Source organism: Bubalus kerabau, chromosome 4 (genome assembly GCF_029407905.1).
Source record: "Bubalus kerabau isolate K-KA32 ecotype Philippines breed swamp buffalo chromosome 4, PCC_UOA_SB_1v2, whole genome shotgun sequence".
NCBI lineage: Eukaryota > Metazoa > Chordata > Mammalia > Artiodactyla > Bovidae > Bubalus > Bubalus kerabau.
The window spans coordinates 72,198,523-72,216,047 of NC_073627.1; positions in this window are offsets into that span (position 1 = coordinate 72,198,523).

The following is a 17,525-nucleotide window of genomic DNA, read 5'->3' on the forward strand; positions in this document are numbered from 1 at the left end:
CGTTACCTGGTGTTACCCTGTATGTCCCAATCTCTGGTTCTTATATGGATAATAATTAGATTAGGGCCCCATCATTATGGCCTTTACTTTAACTTAATCCCTCCTTTAAAAGCCCTATCTCTAAATACAATCACGTTTTGTGGTCCTAGGGTTTAGGGTTCCAACAGATGAATTTATGGTTGGTGGGAGGACAGAGTTCACCCCATAACAGGTTTTCCAGTTTGAAAATGGAATTCCATTTATTGACTCTACCAAACTGGGGAACCTTGTAATCTACATGGCATTTGAGGCTGAGTTAGTCTTGGGACTTGTAATTGACAAAGCATCACATTTTCCTGTGGGCGTTAAGACCTGGAAGGCAAAGGAAATGGGAGAAGGAGAGTTAAGTGGTCAAGGTGACAGCTGCTAAATGCCCAGTTGGTGGTGATCTGTGATGGGCTATCAGTTCAGCTCAGTTCAGTCGCTCAGTCGTGTCCACCTCTGCGACCCCATGAATCGCAGCACGCCAGGCCTCCCTGTCCATCACCAGCTCCTGGAGTTCACTCAGACTCACGTCCATCGAGTCAGTGATGCCATCCAGCCATCTCATCCTCTGTCGTACCCTTCTCCTCCTGCCCCCAATCCCTCCCAGCATCAGAGTCTTTTCCAATGAGTCAACTCTTCGCATGAGGTGACCAAAGTACTGGAGTTTCAGCTTTAGCATCATTCCTTCCAAAGAAATCCCAGGGCTGATCTCCTTCAGAATGGACTGGTTGGATCTCCTTGCAGTCCAAGGGACTCTCAAGAGTCTTCTCCAACACCACAGTTCAAAAGCATCAATTCTTCGGTGCTCAGCCTTCTTCACAGTCCAACTCTCACATCTGTACATGACCACAAGAAAAACCATAGCCTTGACTAGAAGGACCTTTGTTGGCAAAATAATGTCTCTGCTTTTGAATATGCTACCAAAGGCATAGGGAACAGAAAAAGAAATTCCTCACTTGGTGATGATGGTGGGGGTTGAAGTAATGGCAGAAGGTAAGGCTGGAGAAAAAGCCAAGAACCAGATCCCAGGAACCTTGTAAGTAATAAAATGAACATCAGATTTCACTCTCAGACATTAATAAGTCACTGAATGGCCTTGAAAACCAGAGATTGCTCTCAGATTTAAGTGTTTAAAAGTTTATCTTTAGGAAAATTATTTTTAATGTTGGTTAAATGTTTGATGGAGGGGATGTACAGTGATATACTAGCAATTCCTCAGCTGTTGAAAGCTAAATTCATCTCCACTTTTCAGTTAATGGTATGATGAATAAAGATTATTAGACAACAAATGCTAAAAAATTAGAAAATCTTCTGATATAGCAATAAGCTGGAATCCTAATGGAATGGAATACTAAACTCAAAATACAGCAACACCCAATCTTGATTAAAAATTATGTGTATTGCTTGTGAAAACAGAACTGTTAGAAAATCTATCAGTGCTTTAATGGTGACAGTTTTTTAGTGGTGAGATTTGGGATAATTGCTATTTCCTTATTTACCACGCTATCTACTAAAGAGAATATATATATTTTGAACAAATATAACAATTTGAAATACTTTTTCATTGCTTTATGATTTTATGTAGTGGAATATAGTCCAGATAAAAGTTTCATTAAGCATTTTTTAAAAAGTTTATCTTGATTCCATTTGGAGAATGAGTTGAAGTTGAGGGCAAGGGAATAAGATCAACTGTATTTATCTTGTTTTACACTGACAGAGTCTAGGGGTTTGGGAGGAACAGTTCTGGTGGGGACAGCAAGAGAAGAGAAGATTCCTTCATGACACTGACCACAAGAATCTACCTGGCAAGATAGAATCAGGAGGATGTGTGTCAGTGAAACCTCCTGGGACAGCCACCTAGTCACATTTCCATTGAATTGTTTCCTGTTTCTGAGTTTGTAGCACACTTGATAAATGAAAAAAAATATGTTGTGTATGTATAATGCTGGATGTTAGGGCTTATACATCTGGTTTTTAATCTTGGGGAAGGAAATTTTCTTGGTACTTGGCTGAGCTGCTTTATCTTTGAAATGTTATTTATTCTTTTTGAATTTTTAGGTAGTGTCCTAGAAAATTCTTTAAGACTAGCCCTTTCCTTAAAATTTCTTATTTGTTTTTACTGAAGCATATTTGCTGTATAATATGTAAACCACAGTGTTCAATATAGTGATTCACAACTTTCAGGATTGTTCTCCATTTATTAATTATAAAATATTGGCTGTATACTCCCTGCATGGTACAACATACCCTGTAGCTTATTTTATACCTAGTGGTTTGTATGTTTTTATTTGGAAATTTAACCATTCTAGTCACTGAAGGGTAATCAGATTAGCCTTTTCTAGTGCCATAGTATGATGGGGAAAATGAGATGCAAGTTTCCTGCACTGAAGGTTTTCTATGCAATTTTTAGACCCTCCCATGCACTGTGGAGAAAACACTTTCCCATTCTTTAGGTTCTCCAGTAGGAGGACTTACCAGACAGGGAGACTATGAAAGGTTCTAGCAAAACTGGCCTGTGCCTCACTATGCTCAAATACACAAGCAAAGTCTTCTTTGGAGGAAAGATTTAAGAGTTCAGAAGTGTATATGTTGCTCATGTGCCATTGGTGATCTGAGATTTTTTTTTTTTTTTTGGTTGTCGAAAAAGGCCCTGCTCTTTAGCAGCTAGTAATGGTTTTTGTGTTATTGTTGAGTCGTTCAGTCGTGTCCTACTCTTTGTGACCCCATAGACTGCAACATGTCAGGCTTCCCTGTCCTTCACCATCTCCCAGAGCTTGCTCAAACTCAAGTCCATTGAGTCTGTGATGCCATACAACCATCTTGTCCTCTGTTGTCCCCTTCCCCTCCTGCCTTCAGTACTTCCCAGCATCAGGGTCTTTTCCAATGAGTCAGTTCTTTGCATCAGGTGGCCACAGTATTGGAGCTTTAGCTTCAGCACCAGTCCTTCCAATGAATATTCATGACTGACTTCCTTTAGGATTGACTAGTTTGATCTCCCTGCAGTCCAAGGGACTCTCAAGAGTTTTCCTTGACACCACAGTTCAAAAGCATCAATTCTTCGATGGTCAGCCTTCTAGTAATGGTAGAGGACAACTTTCAGAGATATCTAGTGCCTAGACTTGCGAGGGACTTTTAAAATGCATGATTTTCCATGTTTTGTAAATTTGGGGGCAGGGCATTAAGGCAATCGATTCAATGGCCTTTATAAATGAAGGTTGAAAAATGTTCCTCAGTGAAGCTATTTTTGGTTCTGAGAGTTAGAATATGCAACAGAAAACCAAATTCAGAAACTTCTAGGATATATGACTTGGAAGCCTGGAGAATTTGCCCCTCTGTAGGCTTTGTGGGTATTTTCAAAGTGAATCCTCAGTTTTCTGGTACTGAAGATTAGGGCTTGGGGAGATGGGAGAGCTCCTCCCTAATCCCCCTATCTTCTTCCTTCTCTCTTTCTCTGCCTCTTTCCTTGCCTTTGCCCTGTACTCCAATTCAGGCTTAGAATTCCTTGAAAATAGGGAACGAAGAATGGAAGCAGGACAGGGAACTGGGTACCAAGTGGACTTCTTCCTTGGTTTGGAGGCTTTGCATGTGCGGGTTTGGGACAGGTCCCTCAGAGTCCCTTGAGTCCTGGCTAGGGTGGAAGATGGGATAAGCCATTGTGGGGAGTGGGCAGACAAGTTTCAGGGGTTCACATATACCCATCCTACCTATCACATGCTCTCTGCTCTTGAAATATTGGTGAAGATCAGTGACACATGACAACAGCAAAGAGTCATTTGAATGAAAAAAATAGGTTGAACTAGATATAGCATTTACAAGTACTATGAAATTCGAAGTGTATGTCTTGGTTATCTTGGATCTAATACCACTAACACATAATATATATTAGGATATGGAATCAGGACGAGCCATCTCTATACCAGAGGCCTATGATCAGACACATCTATTTCAAATAGGGACAACTAGGTTAACTTTAATTTTGGAAAAAAAAAAACATAATAAAGTTATTGTCTTTGATCCGGAGCCATTAATATTTATGAACTGACTTCCTCAAGATGACCTAAAAATAAAGGCTAGTTATGTGATGTATAATTTATTGGTTACATTACAGGAACATTCTCTTATTGATCTGGGAACACAGTGGAATTTCTGGAGCTCTATCTGACCAAAGAAGCCTTCTACATTCTCATTTGCTCTTTGACTCACAAAAGGCCATAAATAATTGGAGAAGTTAGGCAAGTGTATTTTTCCAGACACCCCTTAAAATGTTGAAGTTTGTTTAATTTTGTTTTAAAATATATCTGGACACACCTAAATAACTCAAACAATCAGGCTCTTTAATTGAAAACTGATACTGAGGTTGTCTTTTCAAGACTTTAACCTTTGGGAAAATATGCTAGCTTGCTTTCCTGCTGCTTTGGAATTTAGTTTTCTTAATTGCTGTCAAACTTTGGAACCGATAAGGTGAGACCTTATATTATGTTGTCTAAATAACAATGGAAGCTAATAATGGAAAAATTCCTGCTCACAGGCACTATGGGTTTTAACTGTAACTATGCAAGTAACCTGGGTATCTTGTGGAATTAAGGTCAATAGTCTGGCTTAGGAAGTGAGAGAGAGAGGACAGAGGCAGAAGCTGAAAGAAGAAGGAAGGGAGGAAAGGAGGGAGAAAAGATGGATGGAAGGAAAAAACTTCAAAAGAAGGGGGATGTAATTAGATAAAATTAAAATCCAAATACTTTGGCTGGGTTTCCCAGTAACTTCTTTTTTTTTTTTTTTTCACAGATTGATAAATTTATTTAAAAAAATTTTCCCCAAACTTTAAACTTTTTATTTTGTTTTGGGGTATAGCTGATTAACAATGTTGTGGTAATTTCAGGTGAACAACGAGGGGACTCAGCCATACATATGTGCTCTGTGTGCATCCTGAGTTGCTTCAGTAGTGTTGGACTCTTTGCAACCCTGTGGACTGTGACCACCAGGTTCTTCTGTCCATGGAACGCTCCAGACAAGAATACTGGAGTGGGTTGCTATACCCTCCTCTAGGGAATCTTCCCAACCCAGGGATTGAACCCGCATCTCTTATGTCTATTGCATTGGCAGGCGGGTTCTTTACCACTAGTACCGCCTGGGAAGTCCAGCCATACGTATATATGGATCCGTTCTCCCTCAAACCCCACTTACATCCAGACTGGCTATCATCAAAAAAAAAAATTCACAAATAACAAATGCTAGAGAGGGTGTGGAGAGACGGGAACCCTCCTACGCTGTTGGTACAAATGTAAATTGGTTCAACTGCTATGGAGAACCGTATGGAGGTTTCTTAAAAAACTAAAAATAAAGCTACCATATGATCTAGAAATCCCACTCCTGGGGTATATATCTGAAGAAACACATGTTCCAAAGGATAAACACACCCCACTTCTCACTGCAGCACTGTTTACAATAGCCAAGACATGGAAGTAACCTAAATGTCCATCAACAGATGAATGGATAAAGAAGATGTGGTACATATATACATTGGAATATTACTCAGCCGTTAAAAAGAATGAAGTAATGCCATTTGCAGCAACATGGATGGTCCTGGTAACTCTTAAATGAAAGGAATAAGAAAATGTGAGTGATTTGGAGTAATGAATAAAATGACATTTAAATGAACCAGAAGGAGGTAAACTAGATCTCCCTTATTACTGGGAACCAGTGAGATGACAGTCAAGACTGGAATACGGCAGGCTAAAAGCTTCCTTGTATTAGATCTCTAAGAACAGGGACAGGGGAGTAGACAGCATGTGCATAATTTAAATTCCAAGAAGGTAAATAAGAAATTATTGGGCCAAGAAAGAAGGAAAAAGAATATTCAATTCAATTTCACCTAAAGCTACTGTTCCCATTTATAGTCAGACTCTGCTGCCTAGTGGTGAGGATTTGAAAAAATGAATAAATGAGTCATGACTTTAAATAACTTACTCCCTGGGAGCCGTGAGTAGAGCAGGTGGGCAACACTCGCCCAGAAGGAAGACAGGAAGACAGGATGATGGGGTAGTGGATTGTGTCTCTTTTCAACTGAAAGAGCGAGGCATGTGAAATATATTTGATTTTACTCATTCTCAATCTCAAGAGAGATGAAGCAAAAAAAGGAAAAGTGCAACAATGTTGCATTCTAATCTAAAAGGAAAAACTGATTTGTATACTGAGATTTTGTAATAAGTTGGGCATCTTGTGTTCACATTGGACAAAGAAAGAAATGCTAGAATTAGAATCAGTCTTGAGACTTCCCTGGTGGTCCAGTGGCAGACTCAGAACTCCGAATGTAGGGAGTCCATGTTCCATCGTTGGTCAGGGAACTAGATCCCACATGATGCAACTGAGACCCAGGGCAGCCAAATAAATAAACTTTTTAAAAAAGAATTAGTCTTTCAAAAGCCAGATTATGGAAAATTCTGAGAAAGTATGAGAAAGATCCCATGACTAGATGTCAATATAAAGAAATATTACTGGAAATATCTGTGAGGTTTGCAGTAAAAACGTTCTGCTTTATAACTACAAGTGGCCACTCTTATAAGTACAAATTTGAGAGGCATTCCTAAGAAGCCAATGAGGAAAGCAGTACTCCATTTCTGGAAAGAAGGCAGATGACGTCAGCTGAAACTCTCATTCATTTAAGGACGGCCAATGTTCAGTCTGTTCAGGCCAGGAGGGCACCCCCAGTTGTTCACTTCTCACCCCTGTTCCGATTGTCCAGTGTCTGTCCTGTACCAGTTAATGTTTGGGGCATCAGCACTGTATTCAACAGATATTTATTGGATATTTACTGTGTGCTTGTGTCAGGACTAAGCCCTAGGGGGTCAGTAGTTGTCCTGCCTTCATGAAGCTCATCTTCTAGTTGAAGAAGACAGAAAAATAATTACTGCAGGTAGGAATAAGTGGTCGGAGAAGGCAATGGCAAACACTCCAGTACTCTTGCCTGGAAAATCCTGTGGACGGAGGAGCCTGGTAGGCTCCAGCCCATGGGGTCGCTAAGAGTCGGGCACAACTCAGCGACTTCACTTTCACTTTTCACTTTTATGCATTGGAGAAGGAAATGGCAACCCACTCCAGTATTCTTGCCTGGAGAATCCCAGGGACAGAGGAGCCTAGTGGGCTGCCGTCTTTGGGGTCGCACAGAGTCGGACATGACTGAAGCAACTTTGCAGCAGGAATAAGTGGTACAAAAACAATAAATCAGGACTGAGTTCCAGTGATGTGGGTGGGAGAAGTGGAAGGATTTCATGAGATCCAGCCATAGAAGGAGGCATCTGAGGAAGTGCCCCAAGAGTTGAGAGGAAACAAGAAAGAGGAGCTTTGTGAAGGTTGGTGGAAAAAAGCAAGTCCAAGGTTTGAAGAAGAGTTTTATGAAGGTCAGGCTTCCCTGGTAGCTCAGACAATAAAGAATCTTTCTGCAATGTAGGAGACCTCAGTTTGATCCCTGTGTTGGAAGGATCTCCTGGAGAAGGGAATACCAACTCCAGTATTCTTGCCTAGAGAATTCCGTGGACAGAGGACCTTGCAAGTTACAGTCCATAGGGTTGCAAAGAATCAGACCAGACTGAGTGACTAACACTCAAAGCCTCTCATGAACTGAGATTTCTAAACTGTGGATAGGTTACAAAATGTTCTTTAAAATATGTGAAAAAAGTAACACATATGTGTGTATGTTTATTTATAGATAAATGTATGTGAAATGTATAAAAATAAAAATATGCACATATCAGTGTGTACAGTCACTCAGTCATGTCCGACTCTTTGCGACCCCATGAATCACAGCACGCCAGGCCTCCCTGTCCATCACCAACTCCTGGAGTTCACTCAGACTCACATCCATGGAGTCAGTGATGCCATCCAGCCATCTCATCCTCTGTCATCCCCTTCTCCTCCTGCCCTCAATCCCTCCCAGCATCAGAGTCTTTCCCAATGAGTCAACTTTTCGCATGAGGTGGCCAAAGTATTGGAGTTTCAGCTTTAGCATCATTCCCTCCAAAGAAATCTCAGGGCTGATCTCCTTCAGAATGGACTGGTTGGATCTCCTTGCAGTCCAAGGGACTCTCAAGAGTCTTCTCCAACACCACAGTTCAAAACATCAATTCTTCGGCACTCAGCTTTCTTCACCGTGCAACTCTCACATCCATACATGACCACAGGAAAAACCATAGCCTTGACTAGACGGACCTTTGTTGGCAGAGTAATGTCTCTGCTTTTCAATATGCTATCTAGGTTGGTCATAACTTTTCTTCCAAGGAGTAAGTGTCTTTTAATTTCATGGCTGCAATCACCATCTGCAGTGATTTTGGAGCCCCCAAAAATAAAGTCTGACACTGTTTCCACTGTTTCCCCATCTATTTCCCATGAAGTGATGGGACCAGATGCCATGATCTTTGTTTTCTGAATGTTGAGCTTTAGGCCAACTTTTTCACTCTCCTCTTTCACTCTCATCAAGAAGCTTTTTAGTTCCTCTTTACTTTCTGCCATAAGGGTGGTGTCATCTGCATATCTGAGGTTATTGATATTTCTCCCGGCAGTCTTGATTCCAGCTTGTGCTTCTTCCAGCCCAGCATTTCTCATGATGTACTCTGCATAGAAGTTAAATAAGCAGGGTGACAATATACAGCCTTGACGTACTCCTTTTCCTACTTGCAACCAGTCTGTTGTTCCATGTCCAGTTCTAACTGTTGCTTCCTGACCTGCATATAGGTTTCTCAAGAGGTATATATATATATATATATATATATATATATATACACACACACACACACACACACACAAATATGGGCTCCTGGTTCAGCCAGTGGTAAAGAATCTGTCCGCACTATAGGAAACACAAGAGAAGCGGGTTTGATTCCTGGATTGAGAAGATCCCCTGGAGGAGGAAATGGCAACCCACTCCAGTATTCTTGCCTGGGAAATCCTATGGACAGAGGAGCCTGGCGGGCTACTGTCAATAGAGTTGTAAAGAGCTGGACACAACTGAAGCGAATGAGAACACACTGCATGCACATACACGAATATATGGAGAGGAACTTAGAGTGGCTGATGTAACAAATGATCATGAATAGTTGAATATCCATAACACTGTGGTGATGCTCTTTATTTGCAGCCATCTTTGAGAGCATTATTTACAATAAATAGAACAAAAGAAATGTGGTCTGAAGATCACAAGAACTTTAGAAGACTGAAAGTTCTAGTTTTAAAATGTACTTGTTAATCCAAACAAATGAAATTCTTCAACGTCTAACTAGTTCCTTTTATGATTGAAGATCTGATGAGAAGATTCTTGGAGGGGACTGTGCCCGGTGTCAGATGACCAGAAACACACAAATGGCTATGTTTTCAAAGGACAAGTCAAAATGAGGGCAGGGAAGCAAGTTGGGGGGAGAAGTTAGCATAGGAACATTCCAGAAGTTGTAGTGGGATGACTTTGACATCCATCTCCAGCATACTTTTATGCTCTAACATGAATCAATGTTTTTTAAGCTCTCAGGGAGTTGGGATGGTTAACACTAGGAGCCAGCCTGGGTTCCATAAGAATTCCCCATGTCAAACTAACCCAATATAATTTCCACCCAACAGTTCAGTAGGCAAAACAATTCTAGATTTGGGAAAGGCATATGAGGAAAAAGTTTGGTTTAATAACTTGCTTTTTTTTTTATTTTATTTTATTTTTAAACTTTACATAATTGTATTAGTTTTGCCAAATATCAAAATTTTGCAAAATTTTCAAATTTCCTTTATTTTCAAAAATTGCATAGCTACATTAGAAATGGCAGTTTTATTTGCTGGTAGTAATGTAGCATATAATTTCATTATTAATCTCTCTCTCACTCTTTTTCATTTTAGTGACTTACATTCCAAATAAAATGCATAAGGTAAATGGCAAAGTGTTTTCAGTAAATAAAATACCCATTTTTGCTTTGTAATAAACTAACAAATTCCAAATCTGCCTAAAAGACAGGATAAATCTGTTTATAATGAATATGTGGCTGTATCTACATCTGGTAAAACAGTATATGACCCTATGAAACACTGAGTTTATTTATCCTTTGAAAGTGAAAATGTCCCATCAAGATGTGGAGTTAAATAATACACATCAATCAATGATAAATAAAATTATGTACAGAGGTATTGTCTGCCTGGTGTGTTAGTGAGTCGTAATGCTACACATGTGACTTATGAATGAATTCACTTGGTAAGATTTTTAAATTAGTCTTTATTTTGGAATAATCTCAAACTTGGAAAAATATCCAAAATATAATAAAAGGAAATTTTTTCCCACTACCATCTGAGAATAAATTGTCAACATATTGCCCCATAGCCCCATAACATTTTGGGTCAATAAACAAGAACATTATCCTACATAAGTATAGAATAAGCATTATATTTAAAAGTTAAGATGAAAGATATAATGTGTAAGTTGCAGAATAATGCCAGACAATGCTTTCTTGTTACTCCATGCTGCAAATACTATATCATCTTTATTGTTGTTGTTATTATTAACAATAATAATTTTATAAATGTTTCTGTACATATATATTTGTAATTCTTTTTTTATTATATTTTTGTGAACATTATATATTTCAAATGTCTTTCTGTTGTACTGAACTCATGTGGTCTACAAAGCATTTATTAGCTGAATATTGATTGCTTGAATTATACTGCAATGGACACACTATTTCCAACACATGTATGACTTTGCTAACAAAATTTCGACATTTAAACACACAAATAAATCAGTGTTACTTATATTTACATAATAATGTGATCCATAAAGGAAAGTCATATTTTAGACTTCGCACATGAATTGAAATACATTTGCTATCCTATTAACAGCATTATCTAATTTGTTTAAACTTCTAATTTTATATTGGAGTATAGCCAATTAACCAACTTGTGATAGTTTCAGGTGGACAGCAAAGGGACTCAGCCATACAGATACATGTATCCTTTCTCCCCCAAACTCCCTTCCCATCCCGATTGCCACATAACACTCAGCAGATTTCCCTTTGCTATACAGTAGGACTTGTTAGTTATCCATTTTAAATACAGCAGTGTGTACCTGTCGATCCCAAACTCCCTAATCACCCTTCTCCCATCCTTACCCCTGGCAACCGTAAGTTAATTTTCTAAATCTGTGAGTCTGTTTCTGTTTTGTAAATAAGTTCATTTGTATCATTTCTTTTTAGATTTTGCATACAAGGGATGTCATACACTATTTCTCCTTCTCTGTGACTTACTTCACCCAGTATGACAGTCTCTAGGTCCATCCGTGTTGCTGCAAATGGCATTATCTCATTCTTTTAAATGGCTGAGTAATATTTCATTGTATATATGTACCCATCTTCTTTATTTAACAGCATTATTTTAATGACACACATTACTCCATGAAAGGAAATATCTTATTATTGGATATTTCAATTATTTGCATTTTTACTTTAAAAAACCCTTTCTAATTATTTCCTTAATTTAAATTCCAAAAAGTAAAAGTTCTGAGTTAGGATATACCAGATTAAATTTCCAAAAATGTGATACCCATGTATACTCCCACCAACTAGTATAAAAGTGACCATTTTCCTACTAGCTAATGCTGTCACACTTTTAAATCTTTGCTAAATTTGAGCAAAAAAATTTATACAGCTGGTTGTTGGTTGTATTTGAATGTGTATATTTTGATTGCTAGTGTAATTGGGTATTTTTTGTATGTTTATTGATCAAATTTAATTTTTGGTGAATTGTAAACTCCTTCACATTATCCATTTTTGGTTATAGTTTAAATATTTTTATTTTGTGTGATAGCTACTCAGGTTATGAAATTACATTTTAAAAATACACTCTGAAGAGGTTATGCATTAAGTGACAGGATGTCTGGACTTATAAGTAAAATAACCCTGTAAGGTGGTGGAGACTGATGATGCAAGACTGGCTGTGAGATGACCATCAGGGAAGGACTAGGGCTTCATAACAGGGTCCTCACCGTTTGTATGGACATATCAATATCCACTGCAAGTGAATATCCACTCTGAGCGTCCCTGCACCAATAATCTTACAAGTCACAAAGGATGGATTTAAAAAGGCTGAAAAGAGACTTTTGGTGTCAAAGATTTAAGCATGTATCAAAACATCAAATTATACATTTAAAATCTGCAGCTTTCTCTGTAATAGCCCCAAACTGGAAGGAGCCCCAATGTCCATCAACAGCTAAGTAGATGAACAAGTTAGTAGTATATCCAAACAGGAGAATACTACTCAACAACAGAAATAAGAAACTATTCACATAAATACTGTTTTTGAACCTGAAAATAATTATGAAGCATGAAGAAAACCAAAAATTTTTTAAAGCAAACATTATGATTCCAGTCATGGAAAATTCTAGAAAGTTTAAATGAGTTTATTGTCAAAGAAAGTAAGTCAGTGGATTCGCAGAGGGCTGGTGAGGGCAGGATGAGATTATAAAAGGGCACAGGGTGAACATCGGGGCAACGGATGTGCTCGTTAGAATGGTTACAATGGTTTCATGGATTTATATGTATCTCATACAAATCCCAGAGAAGGCAATGGCACCCCACTCCAGTACTCTTGCCTGGAAAATCCCATGGGCGGAGGAGCCTGGTGGGCTGCAGTTCTTGGGGTCGCTAAGAATCGGGCACAACTGAGCGACTTCACTTTCACTTTTCACTTTCATGCATTGGAGAAGGAAATGGCAACCCACTCCAGTGTTCTTGCCTGGAGAATCCCAGGGATGGGGGAGCCTGGTGGGCTGCCGTCTATGGGGTCGCACAGAGTCGGACACGACTGAAGTGACTTAGCAGTAGCATATAAATCCAACTGTGCACTTTAACTATGTGCAGTCTATAGCATGTCAGATGTCAATAGAACTTTTAAAAAGTGATTCAGTATAAGTTTCTATCTATAGTTTTTCCAGAAACCAGAGGCTTTGGTAAGCTTATAATTACTTGACCTTCTGCCTCTCCATGCCTTGGGAAGAGCAACCCTCCTTAGTAGCTGGCCACATTGGCAAGCAGTAAAAATCATCTCTATCTGAGTCAACAAAACTCTGGCTGCATGATAAAAGACTATAGGATTTCTCTCTCCTCTATCTTCATTTTCTTGACTGTGCAGCAATAGCCTTAAGGTGAACAGTCTGGACGCTATGAGAGTAAACAAACTCTTATTTGCTCTGACAGTGATCTCAGTTCCAGAAAGAGTCCTAGTATGGGGTGTACACACTCATCTCTTATAGACTTAGTCACTGGGACATCTGTGGATGCACTTTCAGAAAAGGCACCTTCTCTCTAGTTCAGGGCAGTCAGCTCCAGACCTATTAATCATACGCAGTGTCTCTGCACCAATTATGGTTTCAGCCTGGCCCCTGTCAACAACAAGTGATTCTAGCAAACCAAATTCTGGACGTCAGGGTGCACGCTCCTTTGCAGTACCCAGGAACGCTCTCCTCCTGTGTATGCCGGGTGTTATGTGACATCCCCTGGGGAAAAGAGAATCAATTCATCCTTCTCCTGAAAGCACTAGAGACTGTCACAGCTTCCCCCTCCACAGGGTGACCTCTGGACCCTCAAAAAACCATGGCTTCCAGAACACAAAATAGTACCACAGAGCCCTGTAATCTTTCCTAGGTGGGGTTTATCAGCAACTCAAATTAGATTGAAACTGGAAGAACATACAGTTTTTTGCAAGTTGTCAGCAATATCCAGTCTGGGTCTTATTTTCCAAAATGGGGTCAGAACCATGCCCTAACTAGTCAGAAAGGAGGAACGAGCTGTTCCTAAGAGGTAGGTTAGGTAATTAGATGCACTTTTGACTTTTGATATTTTCAAATTACGATGGGCTTACTGGGACACAACCCCATCATAAGTCGAGAGAGATCTGTGTAGTTACTGATCTTCATCAGAGGAGCAAAGACAATATAATGGCTTAAAGACAGTCTTTTCAACAAACAGTGCTGGGACAGCTGGAACACATTTTATCATGTGCAAAATAATGAACAGGCACAGACCCTTCACAAAAATTAACTTAAAATGGATCACAGGCTTACATGTAAGATGCAAAACTATAAACTCCCTGGAAGGTAAAATAGGTGGATATGTAGGTTGACCTTGGGTTTGATAATAAATCTGTACATCCAGCATGATCCACGAAAGAACTGATTAGCTGGACATATGAGGTTTTCAAACTTGCACCTCCAGATCTTCAGGTATTCTGCTTGCCTACCTGGCATCTCATTTTTTCTGATCCTCGTCTTTTCTGGGCTTCCCAGGTGGCACAGTGGTTAAGAATCTGCCTGCAATGCAGGAGACATGGATTCAATCCCTGAGACAGGAAGATCCCCTGGAGTTGGAAATAGAAACTCATTCCAGTATTCTTGCCTGGGAAACTTCATGGACAGAGGAGGCTGGTGGGCTACAGTCCATGGGGTTACAGAGAGTCAGACGTGACTGAGCAACTGAGCATGCACACACATATTTTCTAGGATTCACAACCCATTAATGCATTACCTTCTTGCCAATTACCTAAGCACCAATGTTCATCTACTGGCTCTGTAATGACAAATCTTTCCAGCTTCTCTATTTTCAAATTCAGGCTGCTCGGGTCCTACGAGGGCATCAACTCTAATGATAAGAGTGACCCTCTTGGCAGTCCTCTCTCTCATGCCCAACTCTTTGCTGTCCTCTCATACTCAGGCGTAATAATTCAAAGTCTCTGCTAACCCTTCTATCTCTATACTTTTCCTTTTACTGTCAGGAGGAGACCTTATAATTTCCCTGAAAGCATAAAGTTTTATCATTATCATAATATTATCTTATTATCTCTCTTATTATTATCACACCCATGACTTTTTCTTCCTTTTTCCTTGCATCCAGATCACACTAGCAATGTCACATCTTTGGCATAACTCTAATTTTTCCATCTGTACTTTATTTTTTTTAATTTTTTTTTTTACTTTACAATATTGTTTTGGTTTTGCCATACATCAACATGAATCCGCCAAGGGTGTACACGTGCTCCCCATCCTGAACCCCCCTCCCACCTCCCTCCCTGTACCATCCCTCTGGGTCATCCCAGTGCACCAGCCCCGAGCATCCTGTATCATGCATCGAACCTGGACTGGCAATTCATTTCTTATATGATATTATACATGTTTCAATGTCATTCTCCCAAATCATCCCACCCTCGCCTTCTCCCACAGAGTCCATAAGACTACTCTATACATCAGTGTCTGTTTTGCTGTCTCGCATACAGGATTATTGTTACCATCTTTCTAAATTCCATATATATGCGTTAGTATACTGTATTGGTGTTTTTCTTTCTGGCTTACTTCACTCTGTATAATAGGCTCCAGTTTCATCCACCTCATTAGAACTGATTCAAATGTATTCTTCTTAATGGCTGAGTAATACTCCATTGTGTATATGTACCACAGCTTTCTTATCCATTCATCTGCTGATGGACATCTAGGTTGCTTCCATGTCCTGGCTATTATAAACAGTGCTGCAATGAACATTGGGGTACATGTGTCTCTTTCCCTTCTGGTTTCCTCGGTGTGTATGCCCAGCAGTGGAATTGCTGGGTCACAAGGCAGTTCTATTTCCAGTTTTTTGAGGAATCTCCTCACTGTTCTCCATAGTGGCTGTACTAGTTTGCATTCCCACCAACAGTGTAAGAGGGTTCCCTTTTCTCCACACCCTCTCCAGCATTTATTGCTTGTAGCCTTTTGGATCGCAGCCATTCTGACTGGCGTGAAATGGTACCTCATTGTGATTTTGATTTGCATTTTTCTGATAATGAGTGATGTTGAGCATCTTTTCATGTGTTTGTTAGCCATCTGTATGCCTTCTTTGGAGAAATGTCTGTTTAGTTCTTTGGCCCATTTTTTACTAGAGCTAATCAATGAATATAGCAAAGTTACAGGATATAAAATCAACACACAGAAATCCCTTGCATTCCTATACAGTAATAATGAGAAAATAGAAAGAGAAATTAAGGAAACAATTCCATTCACCATTGCAACGAAAAGAATAAATTACTTAGGAATGTATCTACCTAAAGAAACTAAAGACCTATATATAGAAAACTATAAAACACTGGTGAAGGAAATCAAAGAGGACACTAATAGATGGAGAAATATACCATGTTCATGGATCGGAAGAATCAATATAGTGAAAATGAGTATACTACCCAAAGCAATCTATAGATGCAATGTAATCCCTATCAAGTTACCAATGGTATTTTTCACAAAGCTAAAACAAATAATTTCAAAATTTGTATGGAAATACAAAAAACCTCAAATAGCCACCTGTACTTTAAAATCCAGTCCTTTCCTCTTCATGGCAATGTTAGTTCACCATTTATCTGCTTTCTTTCCCCCTTATATTCAGTTCCTCTTTCTCCATTGGCATCAATCCTATGTGAACATTTTAGAAAAAAAAAAAATCTGTTGCTGCCACATTGGCTCAGCAGTAAAGAATTTGCCTGTAATGCAGCAGACCTCAGTTCAATCCCTGGGTCTGGAAGATCCCCTGGAGAAGGAAATGGCAACCCACTCCAGTATTCTTGCCTGTAGAATCCCATGGACAGAGGAGCTGGTAGGCTACAGTCCCTTTGCAAAGAGTTGAACACGACTTAGTAACTAAACAGCAACAATAACAATTTTGATATTGGTATATACTAATTATCTTAAATTACTTCCTATTTATTCTTTAATCCATTGAAATTGATTGAAGAATATAAAATTTCTTTTTATATTTATAAAAATAAATACAAAAATTATTAATTTACAATAAAAAGTATTTTTATTGTCTGTCTCACCTAATTCTGGCAGGGATGCACCACAAGGGCAGGGCTTTGGGTCTTTTGGTTCTGATGTAGCCCAAGCCCAAAAGAGCATAAAAGAGCTCCTTTCTTTCAAAAAATTCCATTTCCTGGGACATAATAGACCCTCAAAAAATATTTTTTGAGCAAGCAAATGGATGGTGGATCCCAAGCTAGACTCCCCACTGAGAGTGGGGAGAGGACACAGAACTGTCTGAAATTTCCCTTGAGGTGACAACAGTACCCACACCACAGGCCCGTGCACATTTCAGTCTTGATCACATTTACGTATCTTACCCACCTGACCCTCTTTATAACTTACCTATTGAAACATTTTCTTGTCCTGAATTTTCCTGACCTTGCACTCTGCGTTTTTCCCCTCCAATTTTTGAGTCTTTTCATGGTTCTTTGCATAGTCTTTTATTAATCTGTTGAAGTCAACTTCTAAATGTTAACGCCTTCTCTTGTTTTCACACATTATGCAGACTCCCTGGTTATGCATATGCATTTTCTGGCATCGGTTTTATCTAAATATAGACCATTCTCAAATCTAAAGTCCAGTTCTTGAACCTGAAATTTCATCTATATAGATCACTCTCCCCTTCTCACCTCGAACTTCAGAATTAGGTCCTTCTCGTGTGTGCTGTGTCTCT